General features: G+C 40.6%; 1 non-coding gene across 1 annotated transcript; it reads left to right on the top strand.

Moving 5' to 3' along the window:
- The first annotated feature begins 2,666 nt into the window (after positions 1–2,666).
- Positions 2,667–2,774, top strand: LOC130971565 (small nucleolar RNA R71). Its single transcript, XR_009082778.1, has one exon. It is a non-coding gene; the product is annotated as a small nucleolar RNA R71 (small nucleolar RNA).
- Positions 2,775–14,350: the final 11,576 nt, after the last annotated feature.

Raw genomic sequence — 14,350 nt, 5'->3', positions numbered from 1 at the left:
TCCGGATATTCACTCTCCATCTCCCATGACTTAGAGGTGGAAGCTTTTGCCTTCCCTTTCCTCTTTCTAGAGGTTTCTCCGGCCTTAGATGCCATAAATGGTTATGGAAAAACAAAAAGCAATGCTTTTACCACACCAAACTTAGAAGGTTTGCTCGTCCTCGAGCAAAAGAAGGAAGAAGAGAGTAGAAGAAGAAGAAGAAATAGAGGAGATGGAGGGAGGCTTTGGGTTTCGGCCAAGGGGGAGAAGTAGTGTTTAAGTTATGTGAAAATGAAGGAGTGAAGATGGGTTTATATAGGAGTGGAGAGGGGGTGTATGGTTCGGTCATGTATGGGTGGGTTTGGGAGGAAAAGTGGTTTGAATTTGAATGGTGAGGTAGGTGGGGTTTTATGAAGGATGGATGTGAGTGGTGAAGAGAATAGTGGGATTTGATAGGTGAGGGGTGTTTGGGAAAAAGGTGTTGAGGTGATTGGTGAATGGGTGAAGAAGAGAGAGAATGGTGGGGTAGGTGGAGATCCTGTGGGGTCCACAGATCCTGAGGTGTCAAGGATAATTCATCCCTGCACCAAGTGGCGAGCAAAAATGCTCCTTCTGCCAATTCTGGCGTTAAACGCCGGGCTGGTGCCTGTTTCTGGTGTTTAACGCCAACTTCTTGCCCATTCCTGGCATTAAACGCCAGTCTGGTGCCCCCTTTCTAGCGTTAAACGCCCAGAATGGTGCCAGACTGGGCGTTTAACGCCCATTTGCTGCCCTTACTGGCGTTTAAACGCCAGTAAGCTTTTCCTCCAGGGTGTGCTATTTTTCTCTCTGTTTTTCATTCTATTTTTGCTTTTTCAATTGATTTTGTGACTTCCCATGATCATCAACCTATAGAAAACATAAGATAACAATGGAAAATAGATAAATATAACATTGGGTTGCCTCCCAACAAGCGCTTCTTTAATGTCAGTAGCTTGATAGTGGGCTCTCATGGAGCCTCACAGATACTCCGAGCAATGTTGGAACCTCCCAACACTAAACTTAGAGTTTGAATGTGGGGGTTCAACACCAAACTTTGAAGTTGGTTGTGGCCTCCCAACACCAAACTTAGAGTTTGACTGTGGGGGCTCTGTTTGACTCTGTTTTGAGAGAAGTTCTTCATGCTTCCTCTCCATGGTTATAGAGGGATATCCTTGAGCCTTAAACACAAGGGATTCTTCATTCACTTGAATGATCAATTCTCCTCTGTCAACATCAATCACAGCCTTTGCTGTGGCTAGGAAGGGTCTGCCAAGGATGATGGATTCATCCATGCACTTCCCAGTCTCTAGGACTATGAAATCAGCAGGGATGTAATGGTCTTTAATCTTTACCAGAACATCCTCTACAAGTCCATAAGCTTGTTTTCTTGAATTGTCTGCCATCTTTAGTGAGATTCTTGCAGCTTGTACCTCAAAGATCCCTAGCTTCTCCATTACAGAGAGAGGCATGAGGTTTATGCTTGATCTTGGGTCACACAGAGCCTTCTCAAAGGTCATGGTGCCTATGGTACAAGGTATTGAGAACTTCCCAGGGTCTTGTCTCTTTTGAGGTAATCTCTGCCTAGTCAAGTCATCCAGTTCTTTGGTGAGCAAAGGGGGTTCATCCTCCCAAGTCTCATTACCAAATAACTTGTCATTTAGCTTCATGATTGCTCCAAGGTACTTAGTAACTTGCTCTTCAGTGACATCTTTGTCCTCTTCAGAGGAAGAATACTCATCAGAGCTCATGAATGGTAGAAGTAAATCCAATGGAATCTCTATGGTCTCAGTGTGAGCCTCAGATTCCCATGGTTCCTCATTAGGGAACTCATTGGAGGCTAGTGGACGTCCATTAAGGCCTTCCTCAGTGGCGCTCACTGCCTCTTTCTCCTCTCCAAGTTCGGCCATGTTGATGGCCTTGCACTCTCCATTTGGATTCTCTTTTGTATTGCTTGGAAGAGTACTATGAGGGAGTTCAGTAACTTTCTTACTCAGCTGACCCACTTGTGCCTCCAAGTTTCTAATGGAGGACCTTGTTTCAGTCATGAAACTTTGAGTGGTTTTGATTAGATCAGAGACCATAGTTGCTAAGTCAGAGTGGATCTACTTAGAATTCTCTGTCTGTTGCTGAGAAGATGATGGAAAAGGCTTGCCATTGCTAAACCTATTTCTTCCACCATTATTGTTGTTGAAACCTTGTTGAGGTCTCTGTTCATCCTTCCATGAGAGATTTGGATGATTTCTCCATGAAGGATTATAGGTGTTTCCATAGGGTTCTCCCATGTAATTCACCTCTTCCATTGAAGGGTTCTCAGGATCATAAGCTTCTTCTTCAGATGAAGCGTCCTTAGTACTGCCTGGTGCAGCTTGCATTCCAGACAGACTTTGAGAAATCATATTGACTTGCTGAGTCAATATTTTATTCTGAGCCAGTATGGCATTCAGAGTATCAATCTCAAGAACTCTTTTCTTCTGATTCGTCCCATTGTTCACAGGATTCCTTTCAGAAGTGTACATGAATTGGTTATTTGTAATCATTTCAATGAGTTCTTGAGCTTCTGCAGGCGTCTTCTTCAGATGAAGAGATCCTCCAGCAGAGCTGTCCAATGACATCTTGGACAGTTCAGACAGACCATCATAGAAGATACCTATGATGCTCCATTCAGAAAGCATGTCAGAAGGACACTTTCTGATCAATTGTTTGTATCTTTCCCAAGCTTCATAGAGGGATTCACCTTCCTTCTGTCTGAAGGTTTGGACTTCCACTCTAAGCTTACTCAATTTTTGAGGTGGAAAGAACTTTGCCAAAAAGGCATTGACTCGCTTTTCCCAAGAGTTCAAGCTTTCTTTAGGTTGTGAGTCCAACCATATCCTAGCTCTGTCTCTTATAGCAAAAGGGAATAGCATAAGTCAGTAGACCTCAGGGTCAACCCCATTGGTCTTAATAGTGTCACAGATTTGCAAGAACTCAGCGAAAAACTGATGAGGATCCTCCAATGGAAGTCCATGGAACTTGCAATTCTGTTGCATTAGAGAAACTAATTGAGGCTTAAGCTCAAAGTTGTTTGCTCCAATGGCAGGGATAGAGATGCTTCTCCCATAGAAGTCGGGAGTAGGTGCAATAAAGTCACCCAGCACCTTCCTTGCATTGTTAGCATTGTTGTTGTTTTCGGCTGCCATGTCTTCTTCTTGTTTGAAGATTTCTGTTAGGTCCTCTACAGAGAGTTGTGCTTTAGCTTCTCTTAGCTTTCGCTTCAGGGTCCTTTCAGGTTCAGGGTCAGCCTCAACAAGAATGCTTTTGTCTTTGCTCCTGCTCATATGAAAGAGAAGAAAACAAGAAAGTATGGAATCCTCTATGTCACAGTATAGAGATAGAAGAATTGTGCATTTAGGAGGAAGAGGTAGAAGAATTCGAACTTATCAAGAAAGATAGAGTTCGAATTGTGCATTTAGGAGGAGTGTTAGTCCATAAATAGAAGGATGTGAGAAGAGGGGAAGAAATTTTCGAAAATAAAGTAAGAGATTTTGAAATAATTAAAAGAAATTTTGAAAAATTGATTGGTGATTTTCGAAAACTAAGATTGAGAAAGTAATTAAGTAATTTTTGAAAAAGATTTTGAAAATTAGAAATCAAGAAGATATGATTGAAGACTATTTTGAAAAAGATGTGATTAAAAAGATATGATTGAAAAGTTATGGTTTTAAAAAGATATGATTGAAAAACAATTTAAAAAAATTTTATTTTTAAAATTAATGACTTGGCTAACAAGAAATTTAAAAGATATGATTCAGACATTAAACCTTTCTCAACAGAAAAGGCAACATACTTGAAATGTTGAATCAAATCATTAATTGTTAGCAAGTATTTTTGAAAAGTGGAAAGAAATTGATTTTGAAAATATATGATTGAAAAGATATGATTTGAAAAAGATTTGAAAAAATTATGAAAACTTGAAAAAAATTTGAATTAAAAACAAAATCTTCCCTCTTGTTCCATCCTGCCGTTAAACGCCCAGAATGGTATACATTCTGGCGTTTAACGCCCAAAATGCTACCCTTTTGGGCGTTAAATGCCCAGCCAGGTACCCTGGCTGGCGTTTAAATGCCAGTTTTCCTTCTTCATTGGGCGTTTTGGACGCCCAGCTTTTTCTGTGTAATTCCTCTGCTGTATGTTCTGAATCTTCAATTCTCTATATTATTGACTTGAAAAGACACAAATTAAATTTTTTTTTGAATTTTTAATGATGAGGAATAATCAAAATGAAACTAAGATTAAATAAACAATGCATGCAAGACACCAAACTTAGAAGTTTGTATACTATTGACACCAACAAATTGAGAATGCATATGAGAAACAACAAAACACTCAAGACAAGAGAATTTAAAGATCAGAGTAAGGAAATCATCGAGAACAACTTAAAGATCAATGAAGACACATGAATGAATTCAAAAAAATGCAAGAAGAATAGAAACATGCAATTGACACCAAACTTAAAATGAGACACTAGACTCAACAAGAAACATAAAAATATTTTTGGTTTTAAGATTTTATAATTTTTTTGGCTTTTTTTTTTGAAAATTGAGTGAAAAAGAAAATAAGGATATCAAAATTCTTAATGAGAATTCCAGGAATCATGCAATGTTAGTCTAAAGCTTTAGTCTAAAGAAATTAGACATGGCTAGCCAAGCTTTAGCAGGACATTACATTCAAGAGCTAAATTGATGAGAATCAATCAGCTTTGGTGATGATAAGAACATCACCTTGAAACACTAGAATTCATTCTTAAAAATCCTGAAGAAAAATACCTAATCTAAACAATAAGATGAACCGTCAGTTGTCCAAACTCAAACAATCCCCGGCAACGGCGCCAAAAACTTGGTGTTGTTGCCGGATCAAAACTTGGCACTGTTATTGCAGGGAACAAATGCGAAACTGTAGTTAGGACATTTAATTCCCCGGCAACGGTGCCAAAAACTTGGTGCACAAAATTGTGATCATCAATGGCGCCATCAACATGGTACGCTCAATTGTAATCTCAACTCTTTATCACAACTTCGCACAACTAACCAGCAAGTGCACTGGGTCGTCCAAGTAATAAACCTTACGCGAGTAAGGGTCGATCCCACGGAGATTGTTGGTATGAAGCAAGCTATGGTCATCTTGTAAATCTCAGTCAGGCGGATTTTAAATGGTTATGGAGGATTAATGATTAAAAGATAAATAAAACATAAAATAAAGATAGAGATACTTATGTAATTCATTGGTGAGAATTTCAGATAAGCGTATGGAGATGCTTTGTCCCTTCCGTCTCTCTGCTTTCCTACTGTCTTCATCCAATCCTTCTTACTCCTTTCCATGGCAAGCTGTATGTTGGGCATCACCGTTGTCAATGGCTACAGTCCCGTCCTCTCAGTGAAAATGTTCAACGTGCTCTGTTACAGCACGACTATTCAGCTGTCGGTTCTCGATCATGTCGGAATAGAATCCAGTGATTCTTTTGCGTCTGTCACTAACGCCCCACAATCGCGAGTTTGAAGTTCGTCACAGTCATTCAATCCTTGATTCATACTCAAAATACCACAGACAAGGTTTAGACCTTCCAAATTCTCTTGAATGCCGCCATCAATTCTAGCTTATACCACGAAGATTCCGATTAAGGGATCCAAGAGATATCCACTCAATCTAAGGTAGAACGGAGGTGGTTGTCAGGCACACGTTCATAGGTGAGAATGATGATGAGTGTCACGGATCATCACCTTCATCAAGTTGAGGAACAAGTGATATCTTGGAACAAGAATAAGCTGAATTGAATAGAAGAACAATAGTAATTACATTAACACTCGAGGTACAGCAGAGCTCCACACCTTAATCTATGGTGTGTAGAAACTCCACCGTTGAAAATACATATGTGATAATTTTGATCATTGGCTTCGACCCCAGAGAGGGAACCAGAAGAACCAAGATCTGATCTAAGATAGTATGGGATTGATCAAAGATGATCTAAAGATCTAAATTGATCCAAAGATGTAAAATACAATAGCAAAAGGTCCTATTTGTAGAGAACTAGTAGCTTAGGGTTTACAAGGATGAGTAAATGACATAAAAATCTACTTCCGGGCCCACTTGGTGTGTGCTTGGGCTGAGCATTGAAGCTTTCATGTGTAGAGACTTTTCTTGGAGTTAAACGCCAGCTTTTGTGCCAGTTTGGGCGTTTAACTCCCATTCTTGTGCCAGTTCCGGCGTTTTACGGCAGAATTATTGAGCTGACTTGGAACGCCTGTTTGGGCCATCAAATCTCGGGCAAAGTATGGACTATTATACATTGCTGGAAAGCCCAGGATGTCTACTTTCCAACGCAATTGAGAGCGCGCCAATTGGGCTTCTGTAGCTCCAGAAAATCCACTTCGAGTGCAGGGAGGTCAGAATCCAACAGCATCTGCAGTCCTTTTCAGCCTCTGAATCAGATTTTTGCTCAGGTCCCTCAATTTCAGCCAGAAAATACCTGAAATCACAGAAAAATACAAAAACTCATAGTAAAGTCCAGAAAAGTAAATTTTAAATAAAAACTAATGAAAATATAATAAAAACTAACTAAAACATACTAAAAACATACTAAAAACAATGCCAAAAAGCGTATAAATTATCCGCTCATCAGTGAGCCCTGCATCCGCATGGAAAGAATTGGGCGTTCAGCGCCAAGCCAGTACCACTCTAGCACAACTTTCGGTCGTGCACCCAGTTTACGTCGAATTCAAGAGCACGCGGCCGCGTGAGTGACGCGGTTGCATGGGATGATTTGTGCCATTGGCACGCCTCTAGCCACGCTCCTACGTGACTCTCTGTTCATTTCTTAATCTTTCCAAACCACCTGCGACGCGGACGCATCAATGATGCGGTTGCGTCGCGTAATTTTTTTAATTTTTAATTTTTTTAAGCATGTAACATATGCATAAAATGTACTAAGAAAGAGAAGAGTTATTGAATGTGAAAATAAAAACAAGGAAAGGAACGATCATACCATGGTGGGTTGTCTCCCACCTAGCACTTTGCTTTAACGTCCGTAAGTTGGACGCTCCACTAGCTCAGTCTTCGGCTCTGTGGGGATCTTCCAAGAGGAAGATCTTAAGCTCCTTGTTTTTCTTCATCTTCTCGCCATGGTACAGCTTTAAGCGATGTCCATTAACCTTGATAAGTTCGGAGCTGGAAGGGTGACTTAGGTGATAAACTCCGCACGGTTCTGCTTTCTCTACTCTGTATGGATCTTCCCATCTTGATCTCAACTTGCCTGGCATGAGCCTCAGTCGAGATTTGTAAAGGAGGACTAAATCTCCAGGTTTGAATTCTTTCCTCTTGATATGCTGATCATGTATAGCCTTCATCTTCTCCTTGTATAGTCTTGAGTTCTCATAAGCTTCTAGGCGAAGGCTTTCCAGTTCTTGCAGTTGTAATTTTCGTTCAGCTCCGGCTTTCTCAATTCCCATGTTGCACTCCTTTACTGCCCAAAAAGCTTTGTGCTCTACTTCAACTGGAAGATGACAAGCTTTTCCATAAACTAAGCGAAAAGAGCTCATCCCAATGGGTGTCTTGTATGCTGTTCTGTATGCCCAGAGTGCATCTTGTAGCCTGGTGCTCCAGTCTCTTCTATGAGGTCTGACTATCTTCTGCAAGATACACTTTATCTCTCTGTTTGACACCTCGGCTTGCCCATTAGTCTGAGGATGGTAGGCAATCGCAACTTTATGAATGATCCCATGCTTCTTCAGTAATCCTGTTAGTCTCCTGTTACAGAAATGGGTTCCTTGATCGCTCACGATTGCTCGTGGTGATCCAAAGTGACAAATAATGTGGTTTCTCACAAAGGAAACAACAGTGTTAGCATCATCAATACGGGTAGGAATTGCTTCCACCCATTTAGAAAGATAATCTATAGCTAACAGTATATAGAGGTGGTCATTAGAATTTGGAAATGGACCCATGAAGTCAATGCCCCAAACATCAAAAATTTCACAGAAAAGCATAATTTGTTGAGGCATTTCATCCTTTTGGGATATATTACCAAACTTTTGGCATGGGGGATAAGATTTACAAAATTCAGCAGCGTCTTTAAAAAAGTGGGCCACCAGAATCCACAATCTAAGATTTTTCTAGCTATTCTTTGAGGGCCAAAATGTCCTCCACTCTCAGATGAGTGACAGGCCTCTAAAATGGACTGGAATTCTGATTGAGGCATACACCTTCTAATTACTTGGTTAGCGCCACATCTCCATAAATATGGGTCATCCCATATATAATATTTAGACTCGCTTTTCAGCTTGTCTCTTTGATGCTTGGTAAAGTTTGGAGGAAAAGTACGGCTAACTAGATAATTAGCTACAGGTGCATACCAAGGGATTACCTCAGATACTGCTTGTAAGTTATCAAATGGAAAATTATCAGCTATAGGAGTGGAGTCATCTTTAATGTGCTCAAGGCAACTCAAGTGGTCTGCCACTAGATTCTGGTTACCACTCCTATCCTTTATTTCTAAATAAAATTCTTGTAGTAGCAGTATCCAACGTATAAGCTTTGGTTTGGATTCCTTTTTAGCTAATAAATACTTTAGAGCTGTGTGGACTGAGTACACTAATACCTTCATACCAAGTAAATAGGCTCAGAATTTATCCAGAGCAAAAACAATAGCAAGAAGCTCTTTCTTAGTAGTAGTGTAATTGGACTGAGCGGCGTCTAAAGTTTTAGACGTATAAGCAATAACAAAAGGATCCTTACCTTCACACTGAGCCAGCGCTGCTCCTACTGCATGGTTGGAAGCATCACACAGGATTTCGAATGGCTGGCTCCAGTCCGGTCCTCTCGCAATTGGAGCTTGAGTCAGGGCGGTTTTCAGCTTATCAAACGCTTGTTTACAATCCTCACTGAACTCAAATTCAATATATTTCTGTAGTAATCTAGATAGGGGAAGTGCTACCTTACTAAAGTCCTTGATAAATCTTCAGTAAAAACCTGCATGTCCAAGGAATGAACGGACTTCCCTCACAGAAGAGGGGTAAGGTAAACCAGAAATAACATCCACCTTTGCTGGATCTACAGAAATGCCAGTATTAGATACAACATGTCCCAGCACAATACCTTGTTTAACCATAAAATGACATTTTTTGAAATTCAATACAAGGTTTGTACTGACACATCTATCTAATACTCTAGATAGACTATCCAAACAAAGGCTAAAAGAATCACCATAAACGCTGAAATCGTCCATAAAAACTTTCATACAGTCCTCGATAAGATCAGAGAAAAGACTCATCATGCACCTTTGAAAAGTAGCTGGTGCATTGCACAAGCCAAAGGGCATTCTCTTGTAAGCATAGGTCCCAAAAGGACAAGTAAAAGTAGTCTTTTCTTGATCCTCAGGAGCTATATGAATCTGGAAATATCCTGTATAACCATCTAAAAAGCAATAATGTGATTTACCTGACAGGCGATCCAGCATTTGATCAACGAATGGAAGAGGATAGTGATCCTTACGAGTGGCTTGATTGAGATGCCTGTAATCAATGCAGACCCTCCAAGCGTTTTGTACTCTGGTTGCTATGAGCTCTCCATGCTCATTCTTCACTGTAGTGACTCCCGACTTCTTGGGCACCACTTGTACTGGGCTCACCCATTCGCTGTCTGAGATGAGGTAGATAATATCTACCTCTAGTAGTCTCCTTCTTGACAACCTCTAAGATAGTGGGGTTCAGTCTTCTTTGGGGTTAACGAACAGGTCTTGCTCCTTCTTCTAAAAAGATTCTGTGCTCACAAACGTGAGGGTTGATACCTACTATGTCTGCTAAACTCCACCCAATTGCTTTCTTGTGCCTCCTTAGCACACTAAGTAATTGCTCTTCTTGTTGAGAAGTGAGGTCCCGTGCAATGATAACTGGAAACTTCTGCTTGTCTTCAAGGTAAGCATATTTGAGGTATGGAGGGAGAGGTTTCAACTCTGACTTCTGTTCATGGTCAGGCTTGGAATTATCTGGAGCTGGTGGTAGTGGTAGAGTACTGTCATTGTCCTCTGAAAATGTCCCCACACTTAGACCTTGTCCTATGTACTTCTCTTCAAACTCCTCCAGGTGAACTTCAGCTACGGTTTCATCTATGATGTCACACTGGAGGATAGAGTGATCTTCTGGAGGGTACTTCATAACACCATTCAGATTGAAGCTGACTACTCGGCCGTCTATTTCAAAAGAGTATGTTCCTGAAAAAGCATCTAATTTGAACTTCGAGGTTTTCAAGAAAGGTCTCCCGAGTAGGATTGATGATGGCTTCTCTGAGTCATGTTGGGGCATCTCCAGGATGTAAAAATCAATGGGGAAAGTGAGACCTTTAATACCCACTAATACATCTTCAGCAACTCCAGCCACTGTAATAATACTTTTATCTGCTAACACAAAATGAGCTGTCGACCTTTTTAAGGGAGGGAGACTTAAAACATCATATACATATAAAGGCATTATACTAACACATGCTCCTAAATCCCACATGCAGTCAGAAAATATCACACCTCCAATGGTACAGTTAACCATGCATGGACCTGGGTCACTACATTTTCAGGTATATTTTCCATTAAAGCAGATATAGAACTTCCTAAAGGAATAGTTTCTAATTCATTAATCTTGTCTTTATGTATGCATAAATCCTTTAGAAACTTTGCGTATTTAGGTACCTGTTGAATAACATCAAAAAGGGAAACAGTTACCTCAATCTTTTTGAATATTTCTACCATTTTGGGATCAGGTTCCAACTGCTTCCTGGGCTTCCTTGCAAGTTGTGGAAATGGAATAAGAGTGGCGTGTTCTACAGTATCTGCACCCTTTGGTGCTTCTTCCTGTGATTTAGCGTCTTCTTCCTCAACCATGTCCTGTATATCCTTTTCTTCCTCAATATCTTCTAATTCCACTACCTCTTCAGCTGAGGCATGTTCAGGTGGGTTTGGCTCCTCCTGATTCCTCTCTTGCAATGTGGTTCTGGACCTTAGAGTGATGGCATTAATACCACCCTTTGGATTGGGTAATGGTTGAGAGGGGAGTCCACCAGAGCTTGAGGACTGGTTGTTGGAGTTGTTCATTGGTCCAATCTGTGAGACAAGGGCTTACAGAGTAGAAGTCAGACCATTCAGAGTAGCAGTAAACTTATTTTCGATGGCCTGTTGTCTCTGATCAATAGATTGCACTAACTCATCATTAGGAGATGAAGAGGGATGAGTGATCTGAGAGGGCTGCTGAGATGCTTGAGGCTGTCTTAGATGAGGTGCTCTGTAGGCTTGATTCTGATTCTGCTGCCTGAAGTTGTTATTGCTATTCCACCTCTGATTTCCATTGTTATCTCTGCCTCCTCTATTATGATTGTCCCTCCAACCCTGGTTAGAGTTGTATCTCCAGCCTTGGTTAGAGTTATCCTGCCATTCTTGGTTATAGCTGCCACCTTGATTATACCCTTGATTGGGGCAATCATAGAAGTTATGAGTGGCTGCTACAGTGTGGTCTTCCGGTTGGAGTTGTGGACACTCATCAGTGTAATGACTGTAATCTGCACATATTCCACATACCCTTTGTGGAACCAACTGCTGGTTGTGCTGTGGTGGAGAAGGTTGAACTTGCTGTGGTTGTTGTTGATTCAGCTGCATCTGCTTCAGCAAGTTAGTCATTTCACATAAGCTCTGAGCTATAGCAGCAGTCTCTTTGCTAGTGGATACCTCTACAACAGCTCTTGACCGACCTTGTCTCTGTCTGTGATTTCTGGTAGAGTCAGCTAAGTCACTGATCAATTGCCATGCTTCTTCCGTAGTCTTGTACTTTTTCATAGAACCATTGCTGGCACCTTCTAATGTGGTCCTATCTTGAGATTTCAAACCCTGTGTAAAGTAGCCGAGGAACACTATCTTGTCAATCATATGGTGGGGACATGATTCCTGAAGATTATTGAAGCGTTCCAATTATTCATAGAGGGTCTCAGATTCATCTTGAACGATCATAGACATGTCCTTCCTCAGCTTATCGGCAACTTCAGCTGGAAAGAATTTCTCCAGAAATTCTCTTCTAAGTGTTTTCCAGTTGGAAACAGTTGTTCCGAGCTGAGTGTAATACCACTCTCTTGCCTTTCCCTCCGTCCCAGGTCATCTCCCAACGAGTTATAGAGAGATGTGCTATTTTATCAATCAGGTATTTTCAAAAATGGTTGAGTTGATAAACAGGAAATTAAAATAGAGAATTTAATTAATTCTAAATAAAAGCCTTGATTGGGAGTAGATTAGTTGGAAGCCCTATTCTTGTTGAAGTACTCTCAAGATTAATTGATAATTGAAGATTGCTCTGTTTAGTTACCCCTTACTAGGTAAGGGAGAGTCAAACAAGTTGGAATGCTATTTCTATTCACAAGTCCCAATCCACTCATTGAAAAAGATTTGTGTCAGTCACTAGAGGGCATTCCAACAATGAGCCCAATTACAGTTTCTCCTTTAAGTACCCCAACTCAAGGCTTCCTTTCAATCAACTCCCCATCAAGTAAGGGAACTACTCGCTCATTGTGAATGTAGAACTCATAACATAGGAAAGGGAATTAAAAAGAGACATGATAAATAATAATGAAAAGGATTAATTAAAAATAAAAATAGTCTATATTAATAACTTGTAAAAATAAGCCAATGTCAACTCTAAGGGGATTAAGAACATGGAAGAATAAGTAAAAAGCAAATAGCAAAGTATAATTACTAGTACCGGAGGTGGCCTCCTCTCAAAAGCTAAAAAGCAAAATCTTCCAAAAATCCTAATTATAAATGTCAAGTGATAAAAACCTAGGGGAGGAGCCAATTCCGATCTAAAACTAAAAATTATGTGGAATGAATTGTTCTCCTCTGTTTCTGCATGTTCCCTGGCTCTAGTCTATGTTTCTGGGCCAAAAACTGGGTTAAAATCTGGCCCAGAAATTCTGCCAGCGACTTCTAAAATTCTACAAATTGCGCATGCCACCCGGTCGCGTCATTCGGCATTTTGCTTTCCCATGCGGGCGCGTCGTCCATGCCTCCGCATCACTTATGCTTTTCCAATCCGCGCGGTCGCGTGAGCCATGCGGCCGCATCACTGCGATTTCCACTCTTTCGCGCGGTCGCGTGAGCCATGCGGCCGCATCACTTCTCGCTGGTCATCTCCTTAATTTCTTGTATTCCTTCCATTTTTGCAAACTTCCTTTCCAATATCCAATTCATTCATGCCCTATAAAGCCTGAAACACTAACACACAGATCACGGCATCGAATGGGATAAAGGAGAATTAAAATACCTAATTAAAAGTCTCTAGGAAGTAAGTTTTCAATCATGTAGTAATTTTAGGAAGGAAATATAAATGCATGCTAATTATATGAATAAGTGGGTAAAGATCATGATAAAACCACACAATTAAACACATTATAAACCATAAAATAGTGGTTTATCAGTAACCAGCTTAGCTTTCAGGGTCTCAAACGCCTGCAGACACTCTATGTCAAATATAAATGGCGTGTCAGCAGCTAGCAGATTACTTAGAGGTTTTGCGATTTTTGAAAAATCCTTTATAAACCTCCTATAGAATCCTGCATGCCCCAGAAAGCTTCTGATTGCCTTAACATTGGCAGGTGGTAGTAATTTTTCAATTACCTCTACCTTAGCTTGATCTACCTCTATTCCTCTATTCGAGATCTTGTGCCCAAGGACGATCCCTTTAGTCACCATAAAGTGACATTTTTCCTAGTTCAAAACCAGGTTAGTCTCTTGGCACCTCTTTAGAACAAGAGTCAGGTGATCAAGACAGGAGCTGAATGAGTCTCCATATACTGAGAAGTCATCCATGAAGACTTCCAAAAATTTCTCCACCATATCAGAGAAAATAGAGAGCATGCATCTCTGAAAGGTTGCAGGTGCATTACACAGCCCAAATGGCATCCTTCTGTAGGCAAATACTCCAGATGGGCATGTGAATGCTATTTTCTCTTGATCTTGGGGGTCTACTGTAATTTGGTTGTAGCCTGAATAGACATCCAAAAAGCAGTAATAATCATGACCTGCTAGTCTTTCTAGCATTTGGTCTATGAATGGTAAAGGAAAATGATCCTTTCTGGTGGCTGTATTGAGTCTTCTGTAGTCAATATACATGCGACACCCTGTAACTGTTCTTGTGGGAACCAATTCATTTTTCTCATTATGAACCACTGTCATGCCTCCCTTCTTGGGGATGACTTGTACAGGGCTCACCCAGGGGCTATCAGAAATTGGATAAATAATCCCAGCATCTAGTAATTTAGTGACCTCTTTCTGCACCACTTCCTTCATGGCTGG

Source organism: Arachis stenosperma, chromosome 3, assembly GCF_014773155.1.
Source record: "Arachis stenosperma cultivar V10309 chromosome 3, arast.V10309.gnm1.PFL2, whole genome shotgun sequence".
In the NCBI taxonomy this organism is placed as follows: Eukaryota; Viridiplantae; Streptophyta; class Magnoliopsida; order Fabales; family Fabaceae; genus Arachis; species Arachis stenosperma.
Note: the sequence above shows the minus strand (reverse complement) of the source record. Positions and strands in the feature narration are given on the sequence as shown.